Raw genomic sequence first — 18,530 nt, 5'->3', positions numbered from 1 at the left:
AAAATGGGAAAATTTATATATAAATGGGAAAAATATATACACAAATTTAGCTATATAAAAATGGGAAAATAGGGCTTAGAGGGATGTGATGATATTTATTTAGTTTGAAAACTTTGACAATTTTTATTAGACTAGGATGAGATGGCATGAAATTCCAGTGACATACAAAGCATGTGTTTTTATAGCTACTCAAGTAACAAGGTAGTGAAGGTTCTGACATGCTTATTCACTCTAACCAGGATGACATTACACTATTAACATTTTTTGACATCATCTCATCTTTTGTGAAAGAAAATTCTTTTGACTTGCTAGAGCAATACAGTAAGCGTAAGCATAAATGATAATTGTGATGTAAGTACAAAGTTATACAGAATGAACAGAATTATTAAAAGAATATAACGCAAGCTGGAGATACTCGACATGTAGTCTACACAGTTTGTTGAGGGGTAGGACAATTAAATGACATGTTAATAAAGGGGGTATTCAAATTGAAAGTTGATTCCACAAGCTGACAATTTGATCAATCGTTGCTTGTTTCTTCCAAGTTAGGATTTTGTGCGTTAAAGAACATATTTATATGGGGTTTTATGCATTTTGACATTGACTTCTAATGTTATTTATAGTTATGACTCTGGGTCAGGACAACGTAAGCACACTGCCTATTAGTAACCACCGTGTTTAGAGGTATAAACTTAAGGAAAGAAACAGAAACTGTCCTTTTCTCTTTTTAATGTTTACAGATTATGGAATCTGTTTTCTTACTGAGTATCCTGACAAAGCCCTTTTCTTCTTGAATATTTTCAGGAAGGATGCATGAACTTAATTATTCTGGAAACCTTTAAACTTGTATCAGACTACGCTGGGGCTGTCTATGGATCCAGAAGCAATTGAAAAGAGTGATGGGGCATGTAGATGCCTGCACGAACCTGCATGTGGACTATGTATCTGTAAGTCTTCTTTCCTGAAGAATTTACTCCGAAACATTTGCTGCGTCTTTGATGCATTTTCTTTCTTTTGTTGCACAATATTTATTTGATTTCTGATGCAAATTTGTGTCCAGCACTTCCACTTTTAGACAGCTTTTTTCAAACTTACATTTATATTTCAGCCATGTGGATTTAACCGAACAAAAAGTTAAAATTTTTCTGAACAGACTTTTCAGTTCAGTCTGCCCACAGACGGGGGCAGACACTTAGGGAAGTCAATGCGTGTTGGACCAGCTCTCTTGATCGTATTAGGAATCCTGCGATAGTTGCTGTTCTTCCCAGCTCTGTGGCTAATACCAGACCTTGCAATAGAATTACAAACTTTTGTTCAAGTAAAGAAGTGAGGTGAAATGCTGGAAAGGATTATGCTACTGTGAACTAAACATTCAGAAACCAGAAGGAAAATGAGTTCAGATACGTATAACCTTCAGAGAGTCTTGACTTGCCAAAGCTAGACTCAAGGCTTGCCTCTCTTTGGGGCCTGAATTTTTGAAACTCAGGGCTTAACCTTCAGCTGCTCAACACTTTGCCCCCTGCCAGTAGTTCTGTTACTGTAGGCACTGGATAGGCACTGGGATACTGTAACAAATCCCCTTTCCATGGTCTGCCTTTGGTGGGTCTTCTTTCTTCTGGCGTGACTCATGAGACTCCAACATGCAAGTCGAGACCTCTGATGGGGTGAGGGGCTGGTTTTTTGGTGGATGGGAAGAAAGCTTGAGCCAGGGCTTTGACCAATGCAGGGAACTCAAGCTATAGCTGGCAGTGGTGTAATGCCACAACCCTTCACCTCCTGCCAGTATGCCAACCACGGCTAGTTTGCAGGTCACAAAAGCTGCTGATTGTGCCTGTCTGGCGTGGGAAAGAGGCAGTGACACCTCTTCACTATGTATGAAGTATGAGTGTAGCTCTGTGTAGCTCTGTAGAGGAAGAAGTGGGAGGTATTTCCATGACTTTACACACCTTTGGTTTGTAATACTTGCTAGACATTTGTTGGACCTTTGGGCAGCTGCTGTCATGATTCATACAATTAATTATTCCTGATGTAGTTAAACCGTTCAGTTCAGACAGCTGAAGAAATAGGACTATTTAATGAGATCTTTTAAAATTATTCCAGGAAAACCAAGGTAAAACTTTACACTGTAGTTGCTAGTTAAAATGTAGCTCTTAATCACTGGATTCCAGGGCATGGTTCACCTTGCCAAGAGGTTAAGTACAGTGTTTAATATTCCCTGTTCTATTTCAGTGCCACTAGTTTTAATGAGATTTACCTGCTTTCATTAAAAGCGCAGCCACTTAATCCTTAAATCCTTTCAGAGCTTTAAATACCTCCTTGTAGATATTTATTTTATAGGTTTGTTTCAGCAACTGCTCCTTTCATCTTTCAGTCTTTGACTTGTCTACCCAGACACTGTCCCAAGTTATGCTCTATGCTGCTCTAGGGTGCCTGCTGATACAGAAAAGCACCTGGTTTCTTTTGCTGTTCTTGATCTCTGTAAGCGCTTTGATGTTGCTCTCATCATGCAATGGGCCATGGCTTGTTCCTGCATCGTTCCCTGACAGTATCCCCAGCAGCTTTCTAAAGACCTCCGTTCCCTGAATGTTCAAACCATCCTGGTCTTGTGATGCACTAAGGGGCATCTGAAGTGTGGCCTATTGTCCTGGTTTCGGCTGGGATAGAGTTAATTTTCTTCTCAGTAGCTGGTGCAGTGCTGTGTTTTGGATTTGGTGTGAGAACAATGTGGACAGGACAATGTTGGTTGTAGTTGTTGCTGGGTGATGTTTACACTAAATCAAGGACTATTCAGTTTCTCGGGTCCTGCCAGTGAGAGGCTGGAGGGGCATGAGAAATTGGGAGGGGACACAGCCAGGACAGGTGACCCAAACTAGCCAAAGGGATATTCCATACACATGACATCATGCTGAGTATATAAACTGGGGGAAGAAGAAGGAAGGGAGGGGGGACATCTGGCATTATGGTGTTTATCTTCCCGAGTAACCGTTACGCATGACAGAGCCCGGCTTTCCTGGGGATGGCTGAACCTGCCTGCCCATGGGAATTGGTGAGTGAATTCCCTGCTTTGCTTTGCTTGCGTGCACGGCTTTTGCTTTACCTGTTAAACTGTTCTTATCTCAACCCTGGAGTTTTACATTCCTTTCTGATTCTCCTCACCATCCCCCTAGGCGAGGGGGAGTGAGCAAGTGCCCGTGATGCTTGGTTGCTGGCCAAGGTTAAACCGTGACAGTCCTTTCCAGAAAGGAAACATTGAGACTGCTTGGCCTTTCCATCCGTTTCCAGGTTGTATCCCCAGAACGACCTGAGTTCACTGGCAGATATTTCATGGACAGTGTGGTTGAGGTGAGCTCTGTACTTCACCAGAAGCTCTGTGACCTTGATAGGATCCCACCCTTTTTTTTCTTGCCTTGCTTTATGCTGCCACATCACCAGCAGGGAGTTCACAGGATCACAGAATGGTTGCGGTTGCAAGTGACCTTTGGAGATTGCCCAGTCCAAGTCTCTTTCTCAAAGCAGCTTCATCTACAGCAGTTTGGCCAGGACTGTGTCCAGTTGGGTTTTGAATATTTCTGGGGATGGAGACTCCACAAACTCTCTAGGCAACCTATTCCAGTGTTTCTCCACCCTCATAGTAAAAAAGTTTTTTCTTATCTTCTGATATAATCATATTTCAATTTGATCCCATTGCCTCTTGTCCAGTCACATGCCACTACTCAGAAGAGTCTGGCTCCTTCTTCTTTACACCCTCCCATCATGTATTTGTGCACAGCAATGAGACAACACAGCCCAAGTCTTCATTTCTCCAGGCTGTCCCTTAACCACCTTTCTGGCGCTGTGCTCGACTTGCTCTACTATGTCTATTCCTCTCTTGTACAGGGGAGCACAGAGCACAGCACTGCAGCTATGTCTTCACCAGTTGTTCTGCAGCAGGAGGTGCTGCTTTTTTGTGATCCCAGTAAGAAAGGCAGTCAGACTCTACATAAAAGTATCATTTACAATACTATTTGTTAGAGCTAATGCTGTAAAGAAAGTATAGGCAACCTTAGGTCCCTTCAGATGCAGGGAACCAGTTACACAGCATCAAATGGGCTTCCAATCAGTATGGCATGGAAACCCCATCCACGGAAAGGGTTAGCCCGTTTTGGTCTTTTGAGTCACTGTAGGATTTTCTTGAAAGAAGACAACTCTATTCCGCATTTCCACTGCCAGACAAAAGAGACATTTGCTCAAGAACTTCTTGCCATACATTTAGATAAAGGCATGGCCAGGCAGGTGGGCAATCACCAGTACGAAGTGGAAACTGCCTTCAGGCTTCTCTGTTACCATGAGCTGGCTGAGCTCATCCTGAGGCCAAGGGGTTTGTGCAGCATGACATGGCCTGAAGGCCACACTGCACGTGCGGCACAGCACAGACACTCATCTGCTCAGGTTAACTGGTACATGGATCACTAACTCCTTCATGTACAGTGTTCTTCTGGTCAGGATCCTTACACCAGTGGTGAGCAGAGAGGAAGGATGTGACCTACCTCAAATTGCCTGCAATATTCTTCCTAATGTAGCACAAGTTGTTGTTGGCTTTCTCTGCTGCAAGGGCACATTGCTGGCTTCATGGTCAACCCGCTGTCCATCATGAACTCCAGAATGCTCCTCTGCAAATCTACTGTCCAGCCAGTCCACCCACAGTGTGTGTTGGTGCATGGAGTTACCCTCCCCAGGAGCAGCATTTTGCATTTCCCTTTGTTCAGCTTCATGAAGTTCCTCTCTGTCTAGTTTTCCTGCCTTCACATGTCCCTTTGAATGGCAGTGCAACCATCTGATATATCATCCTCTCCCAGTTCTGTATTATCTACAAACTTGGTGAGGGTGCACTCTTTCTCACCATCCAGGTCATTAATGGAGATGTTACAAGGTCCCTTCTGTTCTCATCATCCCAGACTCTTTCTTTTCTAACCCCTTCTGCTACTTGATTGCTGTCACTTTCTACCTCCTTCATCATTCTTTACAGCTGCTCTTATCAAGTTGAATGGTCTGTTGGCAAAGATCATTTTGCCCCACCTGGTCACATGGGTTTTGTCCCTTACAAGGTATTGTTGATCTTCAGAGATGGTCCCATGGTCACGGAAACCAAAACCTTGTTGCCAACACCAGCTGCACAAACTGCTGACCTGCAGGATCCATCTACTCCACCTCAAGCCCTTCCATCTCACTGGCAGGATCAAGGGGAACACCACCTGGACCATGTGGTCACGCTTGATATGCTTCAGGTCTCCCTCGGCACTATTGTTGGTGCTCACAGGGAAGAGCAGGGCAGGCAATGTTCTGAGAACTGGACAAGCCTTGGCAGCCTCTCTACAATAAGTGGGGTTTTAGTTCCTCCTGGGGAACCCCCATTGATTCTTGAATGTTCTTCTCAGTCCTTTGGGTTCTTTATGTTCCTGTGAAAATTAGCCTTTGTGTTTTCTAGTCAAAAAAATAATTGTTCAAGTTCACAGAAAACCTGCTTCTGGAAACAACGTCCTATTATATTTGTGCTTCCTCTCTGATATTCCACAATACACTTGTACAAGTAATATAATATCAGCATTATGCTGATCTAGGATGTGTCTGTCTGCAGGTACTACTATGTGTCTACACAATGTGTATGCATTGTTGGTCAGCTGAGACGGGGGGCAGCGCTCACAAAATTTCTTGCTTTTCATGTTCAAAGTGCTGTACTGCGTAGAATGCTATCTAAATGTCACACACATAATACCTATTTGCACATTAGAGAGGACCATGTTAATCTACACTGTAGACTGAATAAAGACTTCACTTGCTTCCTACTATGTTTTTAATCAAATGTAGCAATTCTGGCAAAAGGCATGGTTTACCTTTCTTTAGTTGTGGTGATTTCATCACTTTAAGAATATTAGTAGTAACAGGGAAGGTTCAGTGAACTTTGACTGGTAAATATAATGTGGAAAAACCTGTGTGAGTCTTTGGCAGCTCTGCTTTACCGTAGTTTCTAATAATGCCGTTTACAGTAATTTCTCATGCACACACAGTCCACCCAGCCTACAGGCGTATGATCATCTGCTCTAGTCTTGTGATCATCTTTTCCTCCATATGAGTTTTGACATCTTTCCCTGTTCCAAATTACTGTGCAGCAAGAGAAGACCGAAAGAGGAAAACTCCAAATATCCAACTCCATAAAGAAAAAATGCATAAGAAAGAGATAAAAAGAAGCAGATGGAAAAGTCTGAGAGACCAAGTGGAAAGAGAAAGATGGCAGCAGCTGTACTAGGGCCTGACTGAAGGCTGTCCACCACTCTTGCTGTTCTCTGTCCACTGCTAGATTGTGGAGTGGTGTCTGCAGTCTCATAAGTATGCAGAAAAGGCACATCAGATTATACTTGAGATTTTTTCTTGTAGGTTGTCCCAAATTTTTCTCAAGTGTTTTAGTGGGTTGCTTTATTTGCTCTTTACCAGCCTGATTTTTTTCCCAACTGCAGTCTTATAAAAATATACATGTGGCCCATATTATAAACAGTAATAAAAAAGCTTGATCTATGCTTTCTGACTCCTTTTACCTTAATGAACAAAGTTATTTACCAAAGGACTTGCCACTAAGAAACACTGTTGGTGGTCAGAGCATCATTTTTGGAAAGGTAAAGCGTTTACTATTCTTTCTCCCCCTCTTTCTTCTCTCCTGTCCCCATCCACCCGCTTTTTAAAACTCCAATGCAGTGTCGAGGACCAGGAGTCTGAGCAGGGACACAAGGCCTCCTATGACTTCTCTAATCATCATATCTGCATTCCCACTGTTGCAAGAGATCTCTTAGATACTGCAATCGAAGAACTGGTCAAGCGCTATATCAAAAATAGCTCCTTTGCCCCTTACTCTTGGAAGGCTGTTCCAGAACTTCATACTTCTGATCATTAGAAAAGTCTCCCAAATTTTCAGCCCACATCCTTCCTTGGGGTGTATAAATAAACAGACCATATGTTCTTCTGCCAACATTGTCTTTTAGCTTAGAAACTCCTCCTCCTTTGTATTTTCCCTCCTGGAAAAATAAAGGAACAATCATAACCCCTTTTCCACTGCATTTTGTTAGGCTAAATAAAGCAATATTTTTTTGTTGTTGCTTTGTTTTCTTTCATGTGATGTCCTTCCTGGATCATCCTACTTGTGCTCTCTCTTCATGTTAGAGTTATAATTCATCCCCTTCAAACACTGCAATTAGATTCATATACAGAGTATTGCAAAGGAAGACTTACCGGTACTTAGTACAAAGCAACTTGTATTTTATTGTTTGCTGGAAATACTTGATGCATTCTAAGTTTTTCTTAACTGCTTTCATAGTCTTGTCCTATTAACATCTCGTAATCATTCTGTATTCAAGCAGTACATGGAGTCCTCAACTTCATTGTTTTCCAGTCCATGAACACAAGTAGAGAGGAAATATTCTTGTTGGTCTCTACATATACAGTCTTATACTTTATTTATTTAATCTCATTTCTATAATTCTAGTTCTTCACCCAATTTTTAGATTGATTTCCCAGTCTTTCTGAAAAAGCCTGTTTAACAAACTACTGATATCGCTCTTCTATATCACAGCCAAATAAGCAGTCCTTCTGGGAGTGACAGTTTCTGGTTTCAACTCCAGATATTTCTGACAATGAGAAAAAACCAAATGGGATCGCCTTACCCTCTTCACCTGAAGAAACAGTTTTACGCAAGACACTGTCTGTAAGAAAGCTGAAAAGGTACATAAGTCCTTAAGAAGAAAAAGGGCAGGAAAAGGTTTGGCTTCATTTAAAGTGGGAATTTTGGGTAGCCATCGGCTTTGAAAGTAATATTACAGGAGCAGGGAGGCTGGGGAATGTACAAATTTGCATCTACCTGAGCCAGTTTTGGAGTCTAAGGAGAGCTTGTTTCTGCTAGGTTGAATGAAATGCCTATGGAGTCCACAAGCAAGGACATTACAATTGATTGTCAATAGGGTTGAGAAACCTTAGAAGGAATTATTGATTTTTGCAAAATTAGTTTGTACCCGTGTAAACACTTGAGCCTGCAGCATTCTTGTCAGTCAGTCCTGTGCCAGGTGGCTAGAGTTTCTTGAGGGGTGGAAGGCTGACCTTTCTCTGTAGAAGAAATAGCAGGAAGAAAGCTGCCTTAGTATTTTCCAAGGAACCATGCTTTCACAGAAAAAAATTGGCTTTAAAAATACAGCGTCCAATGGCATGTTGCTTTCAGAAAACTTCTGCAAAAACATAAGCAGAAGTTGGCTTCACTTCCGCACAGCCGCAAGGCTTGGAGCCCTCTGGTTCCAGCAGCCCATGGCTCTAGGGCAAACTTTGAGGTCTGTCTCAAGAGGAAAGGCAGAAGGTTCCTTAATTTCTTACTGGCAACTCTCCACAGCTGCAGCCCTAGGAGGTTTTGGATCAGTTCTTCATGGTACAGAAACTCTGTGCTACGCTTGAGCATGTGAGGCACTTCAGAGCTGGGTAAGGCTCAGGATTCCGCCTGTGTCACTGAAATGTTTAATTTTGAAATGAAAAATGCCGCACAGAAGAGCAACATTTTCCAGCTGGGGGATTTTGGGTTGTGACAAACTGCCATGAAGAAATCCGCTCCCTAGAGACTTCACTTAGCTTATCCTTTAAAAAGCTCTCCCTTATTTCTGTTATTAACACAACCGTCCCCTGTACCGTACCGCTGCCACCCACTCTGCCTTGCTCTGTCAGCTGCCACTGCCACTGGAGGGAGACGGTGAAAAGCTGTGTGCTCTCAAATGGGTGCTGCACGGCTGAATGAACACCCTCAAGCCAGCTCTCAGTGGTGAAAGATCCCATGGGAAAAGAAGGCAATTCCATTCCTTAGCATTAACAGGTGCCACAAGTACGTATAGGGTGAATTGTCAGAGTGGGGAGTCTCGTCAGCTAACTGGTAGAGTCCCAAAGGGGACATAATGTTTGAAGGTCACTGTAAGTTTAGGTGAATGCAAAGCAACAGTTCAAACAGGTTGGCCCGGTGTGGTTCTAGTAAACACAAAGAAAAACACTTAAATATTTGCAAGAGTTAAGGAAACAGGGGCACTGCTGCTTTGCATCTATGGCAGTTTTACATTGCCTAAATTATTGGGTAACCTGGGAGTTTGTCTTTTATTTCCCTGGATGGTTCCCTATGTTATTGACAGCTTTGAAGTTAGTATTATCAGCCATATGAAACAAAAAAACCTCAAAAGGCAGTTCTCAGGTTACACGTTTTATCAATGACCCACAGTATCTTTGGCTGATGATGTGTGTTAGCAGAACAGTTTTCCAGCAGAAAATACAAATTTCTTTGCATCAGACTATTCTGCAGGCACATAAGGAAAACTGGTTTTGTTAGAAGTTCTAGCAGCTTCTAACAAGCTTGGGTAGCTGCCCTTGACCCAAGGCTGGGTGAAGTTCTGCTGTAGCTGCCCCCTGATTAAAGAGGGTCAAGCAGTCAGTGCAAGGGAGAGACCTGTATGAGAGCCAGGTGTAGAGCACCCTGCTGCGCCGGGCAGTGACTTGTCGCCGTTGCCCCCTGTTCCCTACGGCACCACGTTCAGCCATGTGGAGAGAGGACAGGGAACCTCCGTATGACGCGTCCCGTCTGCCCGTCGGGCCTGTCTCAGGGAAGGTAGGGTGTGATTCCAGCAGTCTGTCTCTCTCTCACGCTCCCTGATACTGCTCAGCCTACTCTCCTCCTCCCGGCGCTCTGTCACAAAGCGGAGGAGTCGCTGTCCCTGGGTGCACTCCCACCACTGCACTCCCTGCTGCTGTCCCGTGCGGGCGTAAGAGCAGGGCACAGCCTGCAGCCTGGCACACGGGTGGCTTTGTGCTCCCACTGGAGCTCTGTCCAGGCAGCTGTGTCCATCGCGGTGGGTGCAGAGCCTGCAGAGGCCATGGCTTTCTGCCAGGTGGGTACCATTGCTCCACAGGTGAGCTGGCTGCACCCTTCCTGCGTGCCCACCATGCAAACCACCACGACGTGCCCTTGCAGGTCCTGCTGGGCCTGGAGCCACTTGCCTTGGTGACTGACCACACACCCCAGTGTTATTTAATGCATCGCCAGGCAGAGGTGACTGGGGGAACTTTGTTGCTGTCTTAATGCTCAGCTGAAATTAGATATCCATTTGCTTCTTTCTGCTAGAGGAACATCTATCCTTCTGGTAGTGAAGGCTCAACAAGGAAACTGCTGGTTTCTTGTAGTCTAGCTTTACAGTGTGGATACTTGCATTCCCTGCTTATAAATGGGCAAAGCCTTTTCTCCTGAGGGTATTGTTAACATTATACAGAGTTTAAACAAAAACATATCAGTTCTGATAATATTTCTCACTGGGGACTTTAAAGTTACAGGGAACTGTAGAAGTAATACAGCATGTTTATCTTAAGGGCCAAGAACAGCTGATGGGATTTTATTTGGTCTGAATTGGATGCTAGGAGGTAGGCAGCAAAGGAAACTACATGTCGATGTTCACTTTCTTTCTTATGGGTTTTGATCAGGAAGTTTTGATTACTTTGTTTTTTACAATTTTTTATCTGCAAACCCTAGCATACTGTCTTCAGGCTGAAACCAGTGTATTTATTTGCAGCAGGAGAGGGTCTTAATATAGATGTGAAACTAGAGAAGATATTACTTATTTTAGATTTCTGTCCAGGTATGCAGCTGTGCAAAGCTCTAGTCTCAATCTTCTTGTGTTGAAAGTAAAAAGTTCTGAGCCTGCAATTTCAGGTTTGTAATGACAACTCCTGCATCTTCTCTGATGTGATGTAATGGAAAACATTTTCACTATGAGAGTGGTTCAGTGTTGGCAAAGGTCCAAGAGGCAGTGAAATCTTTATCCTTGGAGTTTCAAAACTAGGTAAGTTTTGAGCAACCTGATCCAAGTTTGAAGTTATGGCCTAGGGAATTGGCCTAGATGACCTCCAGAAGCCCCTGCTCATCTGAATTCCCACAGAAGTACTCAGTGATATTGCATAGCCACTGCCTTTTGCTCAGGCCTCTCCCTTGACAACACTGATCTGCCCCACGGGGTATGTTCTTACAGGAAGGAAAGGTACCACCTCAGTTGTTTTCTTCATTTGAAAAAGCTTAATTTGAATCAAACCACTGTGATATATTGAGTGATGATGTGGTTACTGTGCTTGATGGGAAACCAAGGAGTTAGGTACCAGACGATAGTATCTACATCTGTGTTTGCAGTGGAGAGTAGTCACCCAGAGCTCTCGGCACTCTAAACACAGCCTGAAGATATTTCTAGACCACAATTTAGGCAGATTTTGCATATTTTCAGTGTACAGTTACAAAGCAGCTTGATAGTTGAAAAGTGAGGGCAGGAGCTTCTGCAAGCTTTAAATTGCAGGATGATCTAATACAATCTTTCACTGGTGCTGCCTGAGAGAAGAAATGGTTCCTTGAACCCATTTTTGGTCTTAGACTCTCCAGGTGGAGGTTGGTACTGGATGACAAAGAACCTCTGCCACATGCAACACCCTCCTTTATGAGAGGCAGCACAATGGAGTTAAACCTGAAGCATCCTAAAGAACTGAAACGGAAAAAGGTAAAAGCCACCACCCCCATCCCAGTGAATTCCTCTTCCTCAGCCAGGTGTGAGTTCTCGCTGTGCAAGCTTTCACGAAGCCTGCTTGTGCACCTGGCTAGGTTCATGCTTGCACTAGAGGTGCTCTTCACCCTCCAGACCAGGCAGAAGCAGCCCACCTCCCACCAACCCCCCCACCCACCCCCACACCCCCCCAGGCTGCAGGGCACTGTCACAGCCAGCTCCAGGCTTCCTCTGGTGGGGCAGAGGTAATAAGGCCAACTATCCACTTAAGTTTTACAGTCTAAACCAAACCACTCATAGAAATCGCAGTGCCAGCAGCCTGGCTTTTGAGTTCTGGAAGCTGGACTTCACCCAGGGGATGGGGTTGCCGAACCTGCCGTGCCACCCCGAGGTGGGGACAGGCACCACACTGCCCAGGCTCGCCAGCATCCTCCAGGAAAACACAGACCTGCTGAAGAGCAGGAGCTTGCTAGCCATCCTTTTCATTTAAGAGATGTTCTTTTCTCCCTTGCTGTTTGTGCTCCTGTTTAATCACTTTAAACCACCCTGGGACTGCTCTGCCTCGGCTGCTGCTTATCTTCAGATTTCTGAGGGATCAGCTGAGTATTAGAAGGGCTCGGTGTTGAAGTGCTTTTTTTTATCCCTGTGGTTTAGTGCACCTGGCTGAACTTGCTGGCAAACTTCTTAAGTTCCAGCACTGTGGCTTACTGTAGGTACTGAAGAGACATGCTTGCTCCACAAAATCTAGACAAACTTCAGAATTTATTGATGGGAGGGTTGCTTTTGTTGTTTTCTTTTTCCGTGCGGAAATCTTTTTTCCATTTTCCATGAAGTTTTGCTGGTTTTTGTTTTGTTGGGTTTTGCTGTTCTTAAACTTTTCCAAATGCCACTTAGACAATTTTAAAATGAAGTGGTTTGATCCCCATTGTACACCCACCACCACCAGCACCCCACCCTCTGAAACAAACCTTTAGATGAGAAAATAAGCCTACTACCACATAAAAATTAAATTACCCAAGTGATAGCCCTGTGCTGCAGGAATCATTCCTACAGCTTTGAAATCAACGCCTGTCTGTCTGTGCGTTGGAGGGGATCTCACCTTGTCCTTCCCCTCTGGGACAAGGTCTTCCCAAAGCCTTACGTCTTTTCAGGTTGAGAAATGCAACTCCCACTCCTTCCTTGTAAGTACTTTTTGAAAACGATACAGGAAAGCTACATAATTCATCCGAAAAGAGTTCTGGTTTCCAAACAGCTGAGTTGTAACTCCCCCCCCCTCCCCCCTCAGTTCTGTCTGTATTCACCCACGGACTAAAGCCAGGAACATGCAGTGAAATAGGCAGGGAGGAATTTAGCCCCAAATGCATCTCCCTGGCTTTGGAAAATGTTAACAAAGCACTTATACAAGCTCACAGCAGACTTAAAATGTGGCCATCTAGCAGGAAAACCCCTTGCTGAATTTCTTAAATACAGATCAAAACGTAAGCTCTGTGTGTTGCTTGCCATGCTCACTAACCACTTACCCAACCACTACAAACCTTAAGTTTTTCTAAGGAACACGTATACAAACACCCCACTACGTTACACACATCAGGAGCAATCTGAGCACTGGAATCAACCAAATCTTATTTCCTATGCATGCATTCAAGGATGAATTGTGTAAGGATTCTGTATGTTAGTAAGTGGTGTGTTTTTTTCCTTCAGAAGAGAAATTTCTAGGTTTTCTCTCCTCTGTGGAAAAAGTGGAAACTTGCTGTATCAGAGATGTATGCCTTTCTGTTAGATTTTGTTGTGGTGGCAGTGATGGCTGCTAGAGAGACAAGGGCTGCCATTTGGTCAGAAAGGAGTCAGGTGGCACTTGAGTAACGCAGTTCTTGGACATTTTTAGCACAGGTCCTGCTCTGAGGCCGTGTTTTATGACCTGTTTGTAGACATGCTGGCATGAGAGCTGCCAGGAACTGAGCCAGTGAGGGTTCCTATGGCTGATTTTGTTCAGATGCTGTTCAACCTCTTACAGAAGCCCCTTGTGTCCCGTGAGGGAGCATAAGTGCTTCTGGGGAGTCATTCTCATCTCACAGATATGAAGAGTTGTTGGAGCTTGGGTTTAAGTGGTTGGTGCCTTGAGATTCTTGGTCAAATGGTAATTTTGCATATACTCCTGTTGAGTTTGGGAAACTGGTCTATAAATGTCAACATAGACAGGCTCAATTATTGTAAAATACAGTTTATACTAACATAAAGTATGCCAGACTGAAAGCTGGACGTATCTTCTCCTAAAACTATGCTGTTTAGAATGAACTGAAAAACCTGTGGCTTCTTGGATCACCTTCACTTTAATCTTGCTGCATAACTTCCAGGTTTACCGCATTTCAGCTGCCAAATAAATCAGAGGGCCTCTCAGAGGAGTATGTTACTTTGTGTACAAGGCCATGATCTTATCTGTGCATTAAATGATAGTTTTTGACAGCTTTGGAAGCCAACATAAAAAATTGTAGCATTAGCAGATTATTATCAAAATCGTAAACAGCTGAGGAATAGACACTTGGATAACAGATAACATGTCTGAAATGGATTTCTGTCCCGCCCCTGATAACAAATCCAGGTCCATAATGACAGTGCTCAGATTGAAGCTATGAGACTGCAAACATCATGCACCTGTATAGTTTCTTTCTTCTAGGTGGGAAGAGCTCCAGGCTTTTATGGAGTAAAATTTCATAACAGCGTTCTTATTATAAATCTTTGGTCTTAATGTTTTCTGCCTTGGTTAGGAAATCTCATTCAAGGTTGGCAGCTGGTACAAAAATGTTGGTCTGACCTCATAATCAAACTTTAATTTTTGATACAATTGATAGGAGCAAAACTTGACCGGTTGTGCACTTCTCATCAGCAGACAAATTTCAAAACAGGGGTATGACAGACCTCAGCTGCATGGAATTTAAATCTGAAGGAGTGGTTTGGACAGGGACACTCTCTGTCAGTGTTTGGAGCATAATGCAGCCTGTATGTGGCCTGGGACATTTGGGCAATGTTTTGATATGGTTTTGAAGTACCTACTCACTCTATTTTCCTAGATGTCATAGAATAGTACATCTAGTCTAACATGTTTAATGACGGTGGGTATGACACTTCATCTAATTCTTCCTGTATTAAGCCTAGGAACCTACTGAACCATGAACATCATTTAGACTTTCACGAACTGATGGATTGGGTCAGCCACAACTGCATTAAGTTCGACAAAGACAAATGGGAAGCTCTAGGATGGAATGACCCCGTGTGCCTGTACAGGCTGGGCGCTGACTGGCTAGCAAGCAGCTCTACAGGGAAAAGCCTGGGATTCCTGCTGGACAACAAATTGAACGTGGGTCAGCAGTTGCAGTGAGAAAGGCCAGGTGAACATTGAAATATGTTCTCAAAAGCATGTCCAGCACCTCAGAGGATATCATCATTCCCCTCTACTCAGCCCTCAGTCACCTCTGGAGAGCTGTGCCCAGTACTGGGCATCCCTGTGCAAGAGAGGTATCAACTGACTGGAGTGAGTCCAATTGGAGAGCAATTAAAATGAGGCTGGAGCACATGATGTACCAGGAGAGGCTGAGGGTGCTGGGCTTGTTCAGCATGAATTCCAGAAGGTTTGTGGGAGATCTAATTGCAGTTCTCCTCTACTAAACAGAAAGGGAAGGGAGTTACGGAGAAGACAGAGCCAGGTTCTGCAGAGGCGCACAGTGAAAGGGGAAGAAGCAACGAGCACTAGTTGCAATAAAGGAAATTCTCAACAGATAGAAGGAGCCTCTTTCCACCTGTCCCCCTACCCCAGGAGTGGTGCAGCACTGGAACAGGTACTCAGAGGTGCTGTGGGATCTCTGTGCTGGGCAACACTCAACATCCAGCTGGATGCAGCCCTGAGCATCCTGCTCTAGCTTTGAAATCGATCCTGCTGTTAGCAGTGGGGTGGAACAGACACCTCTAGAGGTCCTTCCCAACCTGAATCTTTCTAGGATATCTGAGTACTTAGCAAGTTACTAAGAGATTGCAAGAGGATGGTGTCTTACAGAAACAGCTCGGAGTTTTAACAGATGTGGAATCACAATGTCCCAGCCGAGCTCTGGCAGAGGCTATGACTCGGTCTCCTAGGACGTGAGGAGATAGTTGTTAACAACACTGCCACACAGCACAATATATTCCCATTTGAGCTGGCCATAACACCTTATCAGCACAAAATGGCTGTGCATTTCCTAACCTCTCTAACATTACTTGATTTGATCAACCACATGAAGTCTTATGTGCAGGCAGGCGGCCTTCTACAGGATGGACTGATGGAGCAGACAGAACAGAAAATAGAAAAAAAGATATTGAAATATAGATAGAAAAGTAGAACCAGGAATGCTTTTGTAATTAATGAGGCATTATTCATGTGACTACGTGGAGGGGGAGGTGTAGGTATGTCCTACATGTAAGGGTGGGACTTTATGCCCTTGTTAGCAGTGACCAGTACAACACATCGCATGAGACCTGCTCCAATGGTACGAGCCTGTTCCCTTCTCCTATTCAGTCTGTCTCTGGCAGTGGTCTCCAGGACCGTGACAATGTCAGCCAGGCCATCTCTAGTTAGATATAGTCATCACACTAAAAAAAATTGAGAAAGAGCAAAGTCATCCATGTGAAGAATAGAATAGAAATGCAGATTTTTCTTTTGCAGTAAAACTACTAAATCATGTCTTCCCAGCCTGAAAACTCAGTTGTTTGCACATGAAATTGAAGAGAAGAGTATATTTACTCTACTCGATCCCTTTGGTTCCTTACTTTAAAGATGAAGAGCTTTGATCTGAAATTAATGAAAAAGAAGCATAATCTATTTTATACAGATGTACCCAGGAGAATTTTGAAATATAACTCTTTTTTTTTTTTTTTTAACTTGTATTTTTTTTTCATTGAAGGCAAGGAAACTTAGCAAAAAAAGACCTTTTTTTTCAAGCTGACATGCACAGCAGTTTTTCTATCTGACTCTTTAACAAAGAGGAAATACCAGTCCCTTGATTCCAGAATTTACTCTTGTCCATGCAGATTTGATTCCTCACCTTACTGTTGGAAAATGCATGTGCTGAAAAGAATTTTTTTTATTAGGATGGTAAGTGGAGTGGCTGCAGAATTTAAAAGGTCCATTCTATATGGCTACTATATACATTTCTATATGAGCAGTGATTTATCAGAGTTATGTTGAAGAGATTTTGAAAAATCATAGAAGTGCTGGCTGGAGGGTGCTTCTGGAAATCTCCAGTCCATCCTCCTGCAAGGGCAAACTGCCATCCAACAGCAGGTCACATCAGTCATGGCTTTGCCTCTCGGAATCTTGAGGACCTCTGAAGATGGAGTTTCTGTGACACAGGAGCCCTTGAAAATTATACCCTGTCATCATCCCATAATAGGTAGCATGAAGTAGTTTTGCAGGAATCCATGACTAAAGAGAATGTGTCTACAACTGCCAAAAATTAAGATTAATTGGTTTGTTGCTTTTAAAATTAATTGTCTTATTATACTTTAATAGTTTGAACCAGATGTATATGTGGCACCTATACTTCCAGAAAAGATTAAAAGGCTTTTGTTCCACAGATGCTTAGGATAAACAGGCCTCAAATCGGAGATCAGGACACGTGGAATGGGTCAGCGGAGTTAATTATTGTTTAGCAACTGAGTGGCTCAGATTTTTTCCTGTCTTTTGAAAGCTTTAAAACCTAATTGTTTTGCCTGAAAATGTGAATGTCCTGCTATGGATCCACTGTTTCAAGAAAAAGCCTCATAGCCTTGGTCTGCCATTGTGCCCTCTGTATTTCCAGGTGATGGTTTTGGGAAGCCTCAGAAGCCAGGGAGCCAAATACTGTTCTTGATCAGTTTCCATACATTTGCACAAAACAGTTCAGTGCTGCACAGGCCTCTAAGCAGCTACCATGTTATGGCATGACCCAGGGCCATAGCTTAGAATCACAGAATCAGTCAGTTTGGGAGGGATTTCTGGATGTCAGCAGTCTGACCTGCTGCTTAAAGCAGAATCGTCTCTAAAGGCAGACCTGGTGGCACAGAACTCTGTCAAGTTGGGTCTTGAAAAACTTTAAGAACATAGACTGTACAACAGATCTGGGCAGGCTGTTCCTGCTCTTTGTTATATTGCTGTGCATTTTTTCCCACCTTTACGTCTAGTAAGAACCTCTCTTGCTTCAATTTATGACCATTATCTATTGCTCTGTAGCTGGGCACCTAAGACCCTGGCTCCTTATACTCAGTAACAGCCTGTCAGGAACTGGAAGGTGGCTTTAAGGTATCTTAAGCTTTTTCTTCAGTCTAATCAAGCTCCATTTCCTCAGCCTGTCCTCACAGGGCAAATTATCTAGCCCCTGGACAATCTTGGTGCCCCACCTCTGAACTCAGTTTGTCAATATCTTTCTTGCACTGAAGGATCCCAACTTGGAAACAGTATTCCAGATGAGGTCTCCTGAGCACTTAGTAAAGGAAATAATGATACTCCTTTTATCTACTGGCTGTGCTCCTGTTAATATAGCACAGTATGCAGTTAGCCTTCACCGTGTTGTGCTGCCCTGCTGACTCCTGCTTAGTCCATTGCTCACTAGGACCTCCAGTTCATTTTCAAAGCCAGTCAAACTGCAGCAGGTGCAAGACTTTTTTCATTTAAGTTAATTTTTTTGAGACTCCTGTAGGTCCTTCTCCCAGCCTGTCTCAGCCCCTTTGAGCAGTGGCTGTGCCCTTGAGTGTCGCAAGTGTACCCTGGTTTGTTGTAATTTGTAAACTATATGAGAGTGCAGTCTTCCCTTGTGCATATTTGATGAAGATACCATTGAACACAGCAGGACAGGACTGGAATAGGTTCCTGCAACGCCCCACTTGTAACCACCTCCAGGTAGATCCCTTTTGATCCCAACAATAGAGCCAGTTTTTCACCTAGCTAAT

The sequence above is a fragment of the Falco peregrinus genome, chromosome 6, assembly GCF_023634155.1.
Source record: "Falco peregrinus isolate bFalPer1 chromosome 6, bFalPer1.pri, whole genome shotgun sequence".
Taxonomy (NCBI): domain Eukaryota; kingdom Metazoa; phylum Chordata; class Aves; order Falconiformes; family Falconidae; genus Falco; species Falco peregrinus.
The sequence above is the reverse complement of the archived record's forward strand: the minus strand, read 5'-3'. Positions refer to the sequence as shown.